At 40.7% G+C, this 16,532-nt stretch overlaps 1 long non-coding RNA gene across 3 annotated transcripts in view; it reads right to left on the reverse strand.

The window, feature by feature from the left end:
* Positions 1 to 16,532, reverse strand: part of LOC149852097 (uncharacterized) — an 85,417-nt gene that overhangs the window by 12,936 nt on the left and 55,949 nt on the right. The window contains exons 1-3 of one of the 3 annotated variants that reach the window (XR_016439313.1): positions 12,892 to 13,044; positions 11,623 to 11,785; positions 3,337 to 3,464 (exon numbers count right to left, since the gene is read on the reverse strand). This is a non-coding gene — a long non-coding RNA (uncharacterized LOC149852097). Of the gene's footprint in view, positions 1 to 3,336; positions 3,465 to 11,622; positions 11,786 to 12,891; positions 13,045 to 16,532 lie in introns of those variants that run through there. The other 2 variants (XR_016439315.1, XR_016439314.1) reach the window with 2 other exon arrangements.

The raw sequence follows: 16,532 nt of genomic DNA on the forward strand, positions 1-16,532 counted from the left end.
TAATCTGGTGTCTGAGAATAGGAATTTTTCTTTGCATATATAGAAAGAAATATACACCCACACAGAGAACTATACACTTGCATGCATGCATACATACATTAAAGCCGTGATGATAGGTAAAGCTGTAAGCTATATATTTTCTGCTGTAAGAAGATTTAAGGTCCCTTTACATTCTGTTCAACACACACTTTTTTGGGGGTATTACACACACACACACATACACACACTATAAAGGATGCCATCCCTGGGGTGGGGGGAATGAAATCAGATCATATACGTTATTTTTTTCTTGACACTTCAAGAGTTTCACTAAAAAAAAAAAATCTGAAATTAAAAAAAACCCTGATTATATAATGTATAGTTTGCAAATTCTCCTTTTGTTTATGCTTGAGTGAGTTCACGTGTAACTGAGAAAAGCATCTGGCCCATTAAGTCCAGAAAAGTAAGACTCCCAAGTAATTGAATTCGTGCAACTTCTACTTATGGTCCTGTGTGCCTTTTTAAAAGATCCTCCCATTTTTAGCCATTAAGATTAAATTCTATAAATCTTTATTGTTAACATTATTAATATAGCATTAATATGGATTGTGTGGGGTTGCTTGTTTGTTTGGTTTGGTTGATTTTTTTTTTTTTTACTGCTGGCAGTACTGGGGATAATACAGGTGAAGAAAAGTCAGGCTATACCAAGCCTAAAACAGATAATCAGGTCAAGCAACATTTCAAGGATTTTTTTTTCTAGTTCTCTCTCACCAACTTTCCTCTGGAAACAGCCCTATTGCCCCACTCTTGATCTTGAACCAGTTTTTCTGGCTAATACCATGGAGATATAGCCATCTTCTTAGATGGCCCTTGTTGAGGAATGTAGTTTAATGAGAGTCAAGGAAATACAGGAGCAAAGAGTAGGAAAAATATCCTCATGAGAACTGGATATGGGTTTTTCCTTTTTGGGGGGGAAGGGTCAAAAACACTGCTTCATTGAAACCATAATTTGTTCCTTTTTTGTGGAAAAAGGGATAAATGTGAGAGACAAATATATGCTGTAAATCAAGGCTCTCTCCCCCCTCCCACCCGCTTGTCATATATAGTATCAAAAACTTCAAATGTGTATATGTGTGTGTGTGTACGTGTGTGTGTGTGTATACATATATATACACACACACACATACATATTTGAAGTTTTTGATACTATCTAAACAAAAATTCTTTCTTCTTTTCATTGCATATTTTTTTATTTTGTTTGGTTTAGAAAGGTAATGAAAAAAGTAAACTTTTAAAAGGGCCAAAAGACTGAGAGAACCATTTAAAAAAATGTATTTTTATTTATTTCCTTTTTTGTTTTGCAAAAGTCATCGAGATATTGACTTTATGTCCTGATTTAAAACTGAATTAAAAAAAAATATTTTTTTTTTCCAGAAGAGGAAAACTATATCCAACCCTCCTCTCCTCCCTATAGCAAGCAGGCCATGCACCATGTGCCTCCCATAGCATTAGCACAGTAGTGATGGACACTTTAGAATAGCTCTTATTTGTCTAGAAATTTTCATTAGATGTGGTGGTAGCAAATCACTGGCCCCCTCCATATAGCTAAATAAGAACGAGCCCTGGCTAGAAGCAAGCAACATCAAGAGTCCTACTATGGAAAACATTAAAAAAAACCCAACCATGCTTTAGTAATGCAAATATAGAGGAGAGCAGACAGGCATTGAGATGAACAACTATGAAATCTATATTTTGTATCTCTTTGTCTTCCAATTCCATCTGTTCCCTCTAACCACCTTGGAAAGGGCCTCTTTTTTTACTACTTTCTGCACTTCTGTAAGTAGAAAGAATATTTATTTCCAAAGCTGCACAATGAATTTGTTCAGGAAGTTCCTTCTGTGGAATTTCATAGCTACCCAAAATGTAATGCCATGTTGAACCCTTAAGCTATAAAATGAGATTGCCTTCCTTGTCAGGGGCTATCATGATGAGACAACAGGATCCCTATTAAAAAAAATTCCACTGAATCTCCTCCTACCAGCCTGGAATTATTCTCTGTTTACCTCAGGGGTTGCAGACTGGCAAGGGACCCCACCATCTGACTATGGGACATGCCAGGTCTTGCAGACTTGCTGTTGTAATAGAGCTCTTGCATGGAAAGTTTACGTTCCACACAGCACAGCACTGAATGGAGAATCATCCATGAGGCTTAGTGATGGGTGACCCAACCACAAATTTTCTTTTTTTTCTCTTTCTGGAAATGATACAGTCGCTTCTGTGTGCATAACTAGGCTGGAGGTTTCTAGGGAATAGATGTCACCAAATCTTTCATACTTCCATCCTCTGGTCTGGCCATCCATACAGTATTTCATCCCTTCTTTTTTTTTTTTTTTGGTGTCATTTCAACCTGAACTCTGCAGAAAAGTTCAAAATAGAAAAATGTGTGTATATGGATGTGTGTGCGTGTGTGTCTACATCCACATCTATGTCTATGTCTATGTCTACGTCTACGTCTATATCTACGTTTATGTCTATGTCTATGGGTGTGTGTGTGTGTATGTATATATAAAGGAACAGAGGTTTAAAATATCTTAGTTAACCCTGGTCCCTACCTCCCTATATACCGCTTTTCATTTTCTATTCTGGCCAGGTTCGTCTACAGACAACATTTCCTAACGTTGTCAGTTTATTGAGGCCAAATAAATTCATCTGCCCATGTCTAGTTCAACTGTCCTAGACTTCCTGTGATTTCTAGGAAACACTGACACCGGTCCCCTTCTCCCCTTCTACTATATTTCTAAGAGGCTGGATTCTTATCTCAGTTACCCTGGTAGAAATTAGTAAGGATGCAATAATTACAACAGAGTTCAGGCCCTGATTGAATGTTTTTAAAGGTTTGTGCACCCATTTTGTTCATTACAAATAGGCAGAAGCAAACTGTTTTAGTAGGCAAGTTGCATCAGTCACTTTACCCACTTGTATAGAAGGCTGCTTCTTTCCCTTTCCACCTGCCCATCAGGCAATCTACCCTTGCGTAACCAGAGGGAGGCATCTGAGACATATCTACATCTCCCAATAATTCTCATGAAGGAGCAAAAAACATGAATTAATAAAAATGAAAACCCTAAAGAACAAAACGTAAAGTCTTTACTCAGTTTCTATCTTGTCTCTGCTTCAGATATACTCTAAATGAAGTGCAGGGGGAAGAGCAAAGACTGTGTAATTGTTGAACAGAAACATCAGCATTTGACTAATCAGGATTCTCTCATCTTTATTGATCTTCAGGAGAGAAACCCTCAGATAGTAAAATTTTACTGCAAAATAGCAATTTATCTTTAACAATGAAGCAATTTGTACAAAATATTAGGGAAGTTCACTTCTGAGAAGCATCTCCCTGAGTGGTCTGAAGTATTCCTGGTGTAGCCAGTTGTATGGTACAGATCTCACTGTATTGCCTGAGGCGCTGAAGTATGCCAAGTAATAACCTATAAAGAGAGAAGCAGGACTCAAGCAACACAAAGATGCAAAGCAATATTTTCCCTTGACACCCAAGGTCACGGCATAAAGAAACGTGGAACAAGAGAGCGTCAATTTTCATTGAGGATGCAAGGTACAGTGCTGCTGTACCAAGCTAACAGAAATAATTTAACATCATGGCAAACTTAGAGTGTCCTCTCCAAATGTGTGTGTGGGTGTTGAGGAGAGGGAATGAAGCTACATTAAATTGTATATTTTCAGGGCTGTGTGAAACAAGCATCCCAAATTTAAAGAAACACATTTTCCTTTTTTTCTTTTCTCTTTTTTTCCCCTTTAAAAATGGTAACTTAACTATGTTCTATAGGCTACAAATACTGGCTCAAGGTTTGGAGTATGCAACTGAGAAAAGTAGATGTATTTTGGTGCTCTGCTTATGAGATACATGGGCTTGGCATAATTGCGAGCTTTCACCCAAAAAGTAGGCTCTAATAGAACTCTTGGACTCCAACTCTACTACATTTTTTGCCTCTATCAGTCTGGAATACCTCTAATGGCATTAGCAAACATGCACCTTTATATTTCCATACCTCACAATAGGTGCTAAATACAGCTAAACCTGGTGTTGAATAGGCTTTGCTAACTGTAATGGAGTCACCGTAGTATAAATACGGAGTAGGTTAGAAAAGAGTGGGGGGGGGGGGGGGTCTCTGGTCACTTTGTCCCTAGTCCAGAGCACACAGGTGTCAACCAGAATCTCTCAATACATTTTGGACCAGGCCTTTAAATACCTTTCAACTAGTGAGGAAGTATTCATAGTGTTCTCCATATGGCTCTCACTCACTTGAATTCTTTACCTAGCATTTCAGAAATGCAGCCTGTAAGGGAACGTTCCTTTATAGTTTAGGAAAGCACAAGGCGCTTAATTTTAATGGAAAACTCTTTTTTAAACACAGACAGATCCTGCTGTGTTTGACAAATATGTTCCAGAAAGAAGCTCAATCTAGATGTTATGTGTAACTTTATCTTATTCCCCTTTGAGCACTACTGTTCTTGCAAAGTGATCTCTCAACTGCCCAAAGTCATTACACTTTTTCCCTTTCACATTGTACCTCTGTAAATGTCAGGCATAACTACATTTTTATTTGCAGAGATACCACTGCTATGAATGAGTAAAAATTTCCTGCTCCCCCGCCTCCTTCTCTTTACCCTGTGCGCTTTCTGCTAATATGATTTGTTGAACAAATTGTTCCATTAATCTGGGGCTGTTTGACAGAGTGAGAAAATAAGTGCCAAAGTGAGAAGATTCACAAGAATCGGAAATCTCAGTCCCTCTTTCTCAAGGTAAATAGTTATTATATCAGAGTGTCAGACTGGTGAAATGGATGTGCTTTCATTCTCAGTTTGTAAATGTCACTTTTCCTCAGCCCATCAGGGTGACAAATGAGGTGTGGGTTACAGTACGAGTTCATTCCTTGACAAAGTTCTTGCTGCCTTGTTTCAATAAGATAGTATCCACCTCCTCTGCCCCACACCCAGAAAGGAGAAAACCCCCCCCCCGAAAACTCAGGCAAAAGAAATGAGACAGTTACCATTTGAAGAAGTCTCTGTTCAGTTTGGAGCCCTGATTGCAAATTGGGACTGAAACCTGAGAAAAGAATCCTGAAAAGCCCGGCATAATGCTGGGAGCTTGGTTTTTCTCTCCCCCCCCTTAGTTGTGTTTTTTTTTTCATCTAATTCGCAAATGACATACTCTTACTGATGTCTGTGTCAATATTTATTGAGCAAGTGGTCAACTGAACTCCGTTTTTAAGCTCTTGTAATTGGCAGTTGTTAATTGCCACCGTGAAACACGTTAACGGGGTGGCACCCCCTCATTTTCTGACAGATAATTGATAAGACATCAGGAGGCCTGACAAGAAGCATAAAATGACTGCTTTGATTGCCCCACAGATCTCTGCACTGGAGCAGTAACAGGACTAAAGACTCGAACTGAAACAGCCGGCAAAATTTCGCACAGCCCTACTAAAGGGGCACTGACAGCGCTCAACGGGGGGAAGTCGTTCCAGTGTGCAGACCTCAGGAAAGAAGGACGGTGAAAGACTTTTCTGAGCAAACCGAACAAGCACAGCTGCTGGTGCTATCCAAGCATCCTGCCTTCCTGGCCTTCTGAGTGATGTGCAGGGCACGCTTATTGCCCTTCTCTTAATTGGCCGAGTGGCAATAAGAGCAAGCTGCCATTGCCTGAAACCGAAATCTTCTGATTAGTGTTGGTAAAGCTGGGAAGAGACGCAAAAACAATTCACAAAGAAATCATTTATTTGCTGGATTCCATCCCTTTCCTTGTGTTTGTGAATGTTCTCATTATTCAAAATTATTTTCAGACTAATTACTGTGACTAATTCCTGGCCTGTGGGCTGTTTGCATGCAGACTCGTCGTATGCGTTACTCGCAAGGCAAACTGTTATGAGCAGTGCTTCTCAGAAGTTGGAATTTTGTTTGTGCAGGAAGTTGGGAAATTCTAATTAAAAAAAAAACGCTTTGCTTTTGGAACAAACAATAGAATTTTTCCACAGAACAGACAAGCCATGGACTAAAGTGGGAGGGCATCAAATATTCCATTTAGAACATCTCAAAATGAAACTGTATCTAGGAAGTCAAGATCCAACCAAGCCAAGATGCAACCAAGCTCCACCATGGCTTCCCAGAACAACTTTTGGCCCATAGCTCTAAGAACCATGGCTGGAGCTGCATTTTTTCTTCCCCGCCCTGGTCTTCTAGGCTACTTGTGATAGAACTGAGAGCTAAAGACACCAGTAGAGGCAGATCACTCCTGGCAAAGAGACCCAGCCTTAAAGGACAGGTCTTGGAAGTCTGTGTTTCATCAGAAGTTTGTCAAAACTGATATGTTTTTGCAAAACAAAAATCTGTTCCAGCAGACAGTTCTTGACCATTGTCTACAGATGATTTGGCACGTCAGCCTCTTAAGTTTGTGAGTGGCAAATAGGACCTCTGGATCTACTGCTTGAGCTAACGGCACAGCTAGCGGAAGAGTTATAGTAGACTCATCAACCCCTGCAAGTTGTCCAGTTCCTCACGGGAGACGGAGGGAACTCTAAGGGAGCAAACAAGCACTCACAGGACCCAGCTGAGGTTAAGCTGCCTAAACCTGAGCCAAGATCCAAGCATGTAAGCATTTGCCCGTTGCCAGGAGAAGGCATGGACAACTGAAGGCAAGTGAGTCTCTCAGATAACTGTACAGGAGGAGCTGCGGTTGTGGGTTGGGAGCTGATCCATGAATGTGTGCAGGTATTTGCTAGGTCAAGTTAACCCCTGCTAGGTCAGGTTAACCCCATCCCAATCTAAAGTTAGTTCACCTCTGACCAGAAATAACTTTAGATGAGGCGTGCCATTTTTACAGCAAGTTAAGCCCTGCAACCATTTGTATACCAAGCCATTTAGATTGTTCTAACCTTGCTTAGGGCAATCAAAATGTAACACTTGTACATTCCCTAAGTGAATGAGAGTTTCTTTTTCCCAATTGAAGAAATGTGCTTTGATTTAGGCTGCCAAAATGGATGCTCAAATGGAAGTCTGCCTCATCAATATATTTTCCCATATGTGCTTAAAAGTAGCTATTTTAACAAATATTTTTTGTTATTATTGTGCTAGAATATTTATGAAAAATAAAGCATAAAAAGGTACATGGATACAATCAGAGCTAATTTGTCTAATTCTCTATGAGTGTATGTAGTTCTAATGTATTTATCTTAGCAATATCCAGACACTATATAATACTGAATTTTGTGACATCATGCCCATCTCAAGCAGATAACAATCTCATAGGCATGAAATTATGCCTAAAGGATCAGGGAATAAGGGAGGCTGCTTTGACTAAAAGCCCTTATTAAAAGAAAATATCTGAAATAATAGGACAGAGAACAAGAAAAAAAAAATATCCACTAGGTAAAGGTCTTTCTGTACAAAATATTCTTTTTTTCCTCCCAAGCTTGCTATTGCATCTAAATTGTTCTTTAAAGACCTATTTTCTATTATACCAGCTAAAATAAGCTGGGCAGTTAGTCAACAGAATATGCTGCCCACTTTGCAAGATCTTTCATAATTTATGTCTAACCTGGATAGGAAAAGCCCTTATAAATTTCAACAAATGTCTCATTAATTAACACCCCTTCTCCCTAAGCCTCAGAGCAGCTGGTGAGAAGAATTGTGTAGGTTGATTCTGTAGATACAAACTAGGTCAACAAAAAGGATCCATACTCATTCTTGCAGACTGATATCCCTCTGGAAGTTATTAATAGTTGTTTCTTGGGTGTTTCAGCCCAGCCTCAAGACTACTGAAAGTCAACTATGTAAAGCTTCTATGCCTATGCACTTTGAATTTCACATTGCAGGAAGGCTTTGATACAATAAGGTCTAATGGGCCAAATCCTGAAGTCCTAATTCAGTGCTTGATTCAGTCCATATTCTATCTAGTAAAATGGGAGCCTCTCTATAGATTCAAGTTGGCTTTGTGTTGGGGCCTTTTTCTAATCACGCCTTGATGAAGTAAATTGATTGTTTAAGTGGTGACACTTCATTAGTGATCCCATATATTTATGGGCATTTTAAAGTCCTTGTTTACTATTTGCTCATTCCTTATTGAGACAAACTCTCATCGGCATCTTGATAAGCTGCCAATGAAGCAAGCATCTCTGTTCACAGCCAAACATTCCTTATTGAATAAAACACCCTGACTTGAATGAAATGTATTATTTACATAACCATGAATGATGCTTCACTGAGTGAAAATTTATATATATAAGAATGATGCCCTATGAGCTGATGATACTTTGAGCCAACTCTGAGGGGTGCACACAGAATGTGAAAATCAGGAGAGAAAGAAAAATGCTGGAGGAATATTTTGTTCACCTTGTATGCAGAAATGCATGCTGCAATCACTTGAAAAGACAAGTAGCATTACCCTGTTAATGTCAACTTGTAACGTATCAGGGTCCGGTAGAGGTGTAATGTAGGTCACGGGTGGAAAGCCAGCCAAAAGAGCTGAGGTTTTAGGAATGATCTGATGGTAAAAGGAGGCAGGACCCAGAAGGAGGAAAATGACTCCTTAGGCAGCAGTTTGAAAAATGATGTGGACTTGTGAATGAGAGGAGGAAACAAATGAGAGGACGAGGTGTTAGGAGGAGGCGAAAGCAAAGAAGCAAGCAGGTGCAGAGTTATGAAGAACCTTGAAGAGGATAATCTTGGCTCTCCTGAAGTCAATGGGATTTTTTCCATTGACTTCAGCGGGGTCAAGATATCACCCAGGGAGTGTTAATACAATGTGGAAAGAGATAGCGAGACAGTGGAGAGAATAGGACCTACATGGTCATAGTGTACAGCATGAGCATGTTGATGAATATGACTTTCTTATTATGCTGCTCTTTATGAAACTTACAGACTATAGGAACTTCAAGAAAACTAATATGTCATCTCATTAACTAATGCACTGGCCCTCAAAATGAGAGGTATTTTTCTCTGTGATTTCGAATGAGTATTGCTCTGGTCATAGAACAGAACTATCAGAAAGTTCAAGTCAACATAGTAATGGGAAAAAACCTCAGAATCAATATCAGAATGCCAAATAAACATGTTGGACTATGTGACCTCAAGTGAATGGCAGTGTTCAGTTATAGATAAATAATTAATTGTAAGCAGGGAATGTAATTGTCTTTTCTGAATTAAGTTATGACGACGTTTTTGTTCCAGATAAGGCACATTTACTCTCAAGTAACATCTTTATGAGAATTTCTCTGAGAACGCGCTTACAAAATACTCACTGTTTCTTCACCAAAGTTCTGCACCAGCCTACCAGTGTCATAAAAGCCTGTAGAAAAAGTGCAAACGTTTGCTGCTGCTTATGCATCTCTGCTTTACCATTGCTCGGGGTAGGCAAAATGTGGCCCAGGGGCCAGATGCGGCCTGCTAGGCCATTGTATCCGGCCCGCGGGGCCCCTAAAATTTTAGAAAATTAATATTTATCTGCCCCAGCTACCTGTCATGCAGCCCTCAATGGCTCGCCAAAACTCAGTAAGAGGCCCTCTGCCCAAAATAATTGCCCACCCCTGCCATAGTTAGACTATAAGTGCAAATTTACCCTGCATTCTGCCTGACTTCTGCCTAACATTGGTAAACGACCTCTCCCCACTGCTTTACTTGCCAAGCACCTAGTGCTAAGACTAGTCTGATAAGAATTATCACAATACTTTAACTTCATCTAACCCCACCATGTCAGTCACTGTAGAGAGAGAGCTATGTAATGCAGGGTGAGAAATCAATGGGGTTGCTTGCCACGCTTCAGCATGCCACTGCATATGTACTTAGGACAAAACCAATGGAAAGACTTTAATGAGTCAGTGATCAGACCCTTAAATCATATCCAAACAGCTGAATCTGCCACTGCTTTAAAGATGCACAAGTCACCCGGCATTCCCCAAAGCCCAGCTGCCTCCCTACAACACCTGTCTGACAAGACTACAGAATATAATGCATCAGCTTCGCAGTGTCTTAAAAAGGCTGTGAGCATCAGGTTGTTACCTAGCTCTGCTGCGGCAGTACATGGGACTACTAAAAAATCCATAATCAGGGATGGTGCTGCGATAAGAAATGCAAGTATCCCATCTGGCCAAACAGAGTAACTCTCAAGACATTAGCCAACTGCTATGCTATTGCTTTTCTTCAATCTGAGTCATCACACATTCCACTGGGTTTTAAATGATTGACAGGGGGAAAAAAGCTAAGAGAAACAGCTATTTCTTTACACTTAGCTGGTTTGTCAGGGCATTTGAAAACTTCTGGATGAAGGTGAAAACGCTTAAGGATTAAGTGGAGGGGTAGGAGGGCCCAATCAAAACAGCCTAGTGCTGTGAATTTAGAAGTCAAAGAGGTGCACTCAAAGGTGTTAGCAAGACCTTTACAAATGCATTGTATTTAATCCACAGTATTATTTAGTGGTTTAGAGAGAAAAAGGACCATCTGATGGTTTTCTCCAGCCACTGCCATATCCCTTCAGGGGTTCAAAACACGTAGCCTGCGTCTGACAAGGAGATGTTCCACAGAGTCTAGGGTCAGACATGCCCCAGATGCCCAGTCCATGCACATGACAGTAGGGCTGACTTCACCAGTAGGACCCTGCAATGACTCACTGTAGTTCACAGGGGCATGAGGGAGAGGAACGGATAGGACCCGGACGATAGGAAAAACTTCTTCATGGTAAGGGTGGCCAAAAGTTGCAATGGACTTCCAAGGGAGGTAGTGCTCTCCCCTACCTTTGGGGTCTTTAAGAGGAGACTGGATAGACATCTGGCTGGGGTCATGTGACCCCAGCACGCTTTCCTGTCTAGGCAGGGGGTTGGACTCGATGATCTGTTGAGGTCTCTTCCAACCCTAGCATCTATGAATCTATGACAGCAAGACAAGGCTCATGTAAACTGCTGAATGGTATTAAAGCAACAGTTCTCAAGCTTTTCAGAGTCTCTCCACAACTTCTTTTGAATGTGGTGGCATCTCCAATTGAGATGAGAGCCACTGTTGTGCTCAGCTTACTTTAGGCAATCAGCCAGATGCTGCTGCCTCCAGCTAAACCTGTCCCACGTGCGTGCGGCACAGACAGACTGGGAAGGGCTGTGGTATGCATGCAAACTCCTCCAGCATTAGGGTGCTCTGGTCAGCCCCAAACAGGCAGGAGAGCCTGCTTATGCCATTGCCCTTCCCTGTCTGACCCTGCATGGTGTCTTGCGGAAACAGAGGCAGGTGAGCTGGGAGCAGCATGGGTGGGGGGAGTGGACCACAAAGAGCTACAGCCCAAGCCAGCTCTTCTGCCTCCTTTAGTATCATTGGAGAGCCCTAATGCAGGAGCCGTTTTACCTGCCTACCACCACGGCCCCCACAGTGCTTGAATCACAACCCCTTGACAGGCTTTGCCGGCACCCGAGAGTGCTGTGTCACCCCAGTTGTGAACACCCGCACTGGGGTAAGGTTTGTTGTGTGATGAAAGTCCAGAAAACTTTGATTCTGTTCATAAATCTGCTACAGACATCCTCTGAAGCTTTGAGCACTTGTTCCTTTATGCCTCAGTTTCCCCATCTGTGATACTGGCAGGCCAGTACTTACCTAGCAGGATTAAATGATGAATATATGTAAAGCAAATTGCTTTTCTGTTGTTGTTTTCCGTCCAACAGCCTTACAGCATTACGATGAGACACTATAATTCTTCTTATGTGCTACGTCTGATTTTTCTTTTCTCCTTCATTTCCAATTCAGCCAATCTTCATACCTTTAAAGCAACAAATAAATACACTAAGAAGCAGCACATTTTAGCCATTTATGAATTGTCATGGAAGGTTAAAAAATAAAAGAAGAACAATTATTTTTCTCTGGATGGGGTAATATGACTGCAAACATGTTGAACTAAACTGCAAATGATGTCAGCCTTGTCAATAATTACCTTACAACAGCTTACAAAAAAAAGTGAATGCACATAAAATATCTGTGCTTGACAGCTTGCTAGCTAATTTCATCATTTCTATGGGGAAAAGAAAAGCATGGAGAAGATCTGAAACGCTCAACCTTTCAGGATGTACAGGAAAGTCTTGGCAGGTGGCAGAAGAAGTAGAGGGGAAAAAAAAACATATTTTCAATTAACCATGGAAACTCAAAAGACCATAGGAAAAAAATGGAGGAAGTTCTTCAAATGCTTGGAAAAAAGTCCAGTAAAATAAAATGGTCACAAAAGATGGGGTGGTGGGAAGCCATCCACATTAATATGTGAATTTTTGAACAGGTCATGCAGGGACTTTTTGAACTTGGAGCTTCATAGAACAACTTTATTCATGCATTTGTTCCTAAATGCAGCTCTCCCCTTGACATTTGCGATCATGAATAAGTACCATATGCTTTGGTGGTGATTGAAAATGCAGTCACATTTATATTAGCATCAAAATCATAACTTTGGTGATCCTATTTTAAGATTTGCACATAGAAAGATTCCTCCCCCCCTTCCCCTCCCCCACAGCCATACTTTACCAACCCGTATCCAGCCATTACAGTATCTGTGTTTGCAAAGTAGCCATTTCTGGGGTAAAAGACAGAAGATACTTAGCCCAAGCCCTGCAATTTCAGACAAGAAAGCAAAGAACAATAAAATAGCATTTGTAAGCATAGGAGGTATTTCCATTCCTAAATAACACACCTGCCCTCCATTTGTTTTGTTCCCTAGAAGGAACAAATGGAGAGCTCCAAAATGAAGCACTCTTAATATGCAGTGTAACATCTGTTCAGTGGGATGCCACCTTGAGAAGCAAAATAATCCAGCAGTGCCCCAAAGCTAGAAAAAGTCATAAGTGGCAATAGATCCACTTTATTCTGGGATGGCTCTCCCACCTGCAGAAATGTCCAGATGTTTTTCGGTTATACCCAGTCAATCTCTATTCCGGTACAAGTAATACTTGACCATTAAATCAGTGTTTTTGTCTCTTCCAGCACTGAATACTGCATCAAATTCTTCTTGAAACACTTGAAGACCACTTTGTAGCTCAGATGTTAAAGAGTATGGCTGTTGACCTTTTACAGGCAGTATTAGTCACAGGGAACATATCACACTAGTTCTTCAGGAACTACACAGGTTTCCTCTTTGGTTCTGGGCACCATCCAACATGCTGACCTTTATCTTTAAAGCCTTGTATGGCTTGGGTCCCAGATTCTTGAGTGAGCTGCCTCTAACTCCATCTGCTGCCCTGGGAGTAGAGGAGAGCTAGGCTTTAAACATCTGCAGTCGGGAGACTGCAAGGTATAGTCTGACCTGATCATTTATACAGGTGGAAGGGAGCTCGAAATCTACCCCATGGGTTACGTATCAAAGGTTTCTTGCCTCTGTAATTCTCTTCTGTCATAATCCAATAGAGCCTGATAACCTGACTCTGGTCTTCCAAAGGTTGGCATGTATGCAATTGCAGTGGCCTTATTCCCAATTAACGCCAGTGCATAAGTAAGGCTTGGATCAAGTCTAGCAACTGCTGACCTTTTCCTTCAGCTCAAGCGTTCATTTGAGGAAGGGGAAGTGAATCGTACACATGAACAGGAAATTCTTCAGCTTTGGGGCTGTTCCTTTGCTTTTGACCAATATGGTTTGGATTTTAATATACCAAAGAGCAAACATTTGTATGTGTGTTATGGGTAAGGATTGTAGTTTGCTGTTTTAATTTGGCACAGTAAATGCACCGCTGGATATAGGCTATATCACCAGGACATATTACCCGAATGAGAACTGCAGCAAATGTTTTACCCATCATATGGGTGTGATTTATCGGCTAGTGAGTCTTTACAGCAACCCTGGAAAGTTCATTTAGGTTAGCATTATAAAGCACTATTTACACGTAGCCCGATTTGGCTGCTTACTGCATGCTTTTGAATGGGACCTGCGCTCAGCCTGGGGTTTTGTGTTTGTTTGTTTTGTAACTTTTTTTTCGGGACCCACAAAATATTACTGGGTTCACCTTGTGTGATTTAGGAGTGTAATTAGCTGTTCCCATATGTAAGGTTCTTAGTCATTTTCACTTATCTCTCCCTTTTTTTTGTTTCCTCCCAGGACATTAATTGCACATGCACTTAATTTCAGGTACAAAATTGCCTCCATAATTAAGTGTAACTTTGATGAAAGGCTAGAATTTTAAAATGCGTTTCTCCTGTCCAAATCCACAAAAAAATACGTTAGTGGTACTTTTGTTTCTGAGGTTTCTTAACAAGCATGCCATACGATAGCCCTTTCTAACTCAGTGTTGCATTTCTTGGATTAAACAATGTGTTTCAGTCAGAAACGGCACAGTAGGAAATTAAAGCATGTTGATAGATTGGAAAGTTATTAAGCTTCCTTACAGTGTTAAACAAGGATTTACAAGAATTTGCTCTCCAGATTTATCAGGGATATATTTACAGTACTTGAGTGTGAATATTACTCATTGGAGATATTTAGTCGCATACTGTATCTCTCTGAAGGGAAACCATATTGCAATAAATGTCTCCACCATGTTCTCTAATTTAAAAGATAAATCTTTGAGTGCTGTTTAGTCACATATTGATACAGAGCATCTATTATTTGGGGATTATAAGAAGATTTTCATCTCTGTAATATTAATTTCTTAGCTATCATCATGGGTTTCTGGAGCAACTATCTTTCATCATCATCACTTAGGCCACCCAAAAATTGTTGAATTTCCTAATGTACAGTGCCAGCTTATACTACTGAAGTGGAGAAGGCAAATCCTACTTATATTAAGTGGTTTGATGTGGGGAAAAACTAGTAGCACACGCCAGAAACTTCTCCGTTTTTGTGTGGCTTTTTCCACTGCCTCACTTTGGGGCCTTGGGTAAAGCATTTTCTCTCCCTGTGTTTCAGTTTCTACATCTGACAAATGGAGGTACTCATTTTTATCTTCTCAGGGACATTGCCCAGCACTGTGCTTCTCCCAAAATCATTATGATTTATTCCTATTTCTATTGAAATTGAGCCGAAAGGTTCAGATCCAGCCTCCTAACTTGCATTGATTTCAAATCCCTAAATATCTTTGCAGATCTGAGCAAGCATTCCCTGAAAGTCACTGGTCCTGCATTGCCATCCTGAAGAGCTTGCATGTGTCATACAAGGGGGTGAAGTGAGCGGGGTAGAATTATAACTTAACAAAGGAAGTGTTATCATCAGTGAGAAGGCTTAAAGGAGGTTTGATCATGGCTTATAACTATCTATACAAGGAAGAGATACGGAGACTTTAATCTGATACTTAAATCCGTAAGAGCTGGAAGTGGAAGGTAGAAAAAAAGAAATCAAACTGAAAATAAGCAACAGATTTTTTTAACAACGAAGGAAATGAACAATTAAAACAGCTAGCTTACCAAACACTCGGGTAGATCCCCTGATACTTGAAGTTCTTTAAATCATGACTGGGCGTGAGGTTTTCAAAGTCATACATAGGACCTGGGAGCTAAAATCCCATTGTAAATTCCTTAGTTACTTGTTATTATCGATGAAATTGATGATTATAGATGAAATATGTACCAGTCATCTTCACCAATACTAACCACATCCATAACTGTAGGAATTACAATTTATTGCCCTGCAGGTTTCCTAAGGTGGATATTTTCCCCACTCTCATACAACCATAGAGCCACAGAGAAACTCTTCCTGTAATCCTGGAAACCTTGAGATTCTCAGACCTCATTATGCAAGGCTCACCCACACAGACAGCATCATTTATTTCTCTCCAATATGAGGGACAAATTTAGTGTTTCTGGAGGGTGAAGATGCAAGGTCTTGATTTATGTGCAAAAGAGGTGCAACAAAGGCACTACTAGAGTAGCGTATTTCTCCTAGCATGTCCTCCTAGCATGCCTCATCTGGAAGCCGGAAGGTTAAACGGTACTTCTGCTTGCCTTTTCAGTATTGGTCTCGTTAAGGTAAAAGCTAACAGAAGACATAATTACAAAGAAAAATTTTCTGTGCACAATATGATCAGTTGTCTGGTAGTAATTGATAAAGGAGAAGCCATTAATTTCTTTTATAGGTGACTAGGTTTAACCCAAAACCCAATGAAATAAATGGCAACGCTCCCATTCTCTCAATGTGGTCTAGTTTATAGCCTGTGTTCCGATATAACCAAAGAAGGAGCCCATGTCCCCTGGCCGGCTGGTCTGCAGGACAAGTTCATTGTGTTTTTATCCGTGTTTGTGCTTGTCCTTTTGGTTCTCAAACATAGACTCTGTGACCTGATTGTGCACTGGGGTTTTCCCCACTTCTCTGCTTGCTGAGGCCGGTTCTGAACTTGCTACCGCTTACGTACAAATACGTGCAGCTGCTTCACTTAAGCGTCTGGCCCCATTTGAGCTAGAAAATGTTGATTACAACTGAGCTGGGCTGCATACACACTAATAACCCCGGAGTCGCAGACTGCTGAGAGACAAACAATTTGTGAAAAATCATAAACTGACGCATTGCTGTCAGTTGCCCTTGGAGCAAAGGGAACCTGTCTGGA

This window comes from Crocodylus siamensis, chromosome 15 (assembly GCF_052110815.1).
Source record: "Crocodylus siamensis isolate JL-2025a chromosome 15, ASM5211081v1, whole genome shotgun sequence".
Taxonomy (NCBI): Eukaryota; Metazoa; Chordata; order Crocodylia; family Crocodylidae; genus Crocodylus; species Crocodylus siamensis.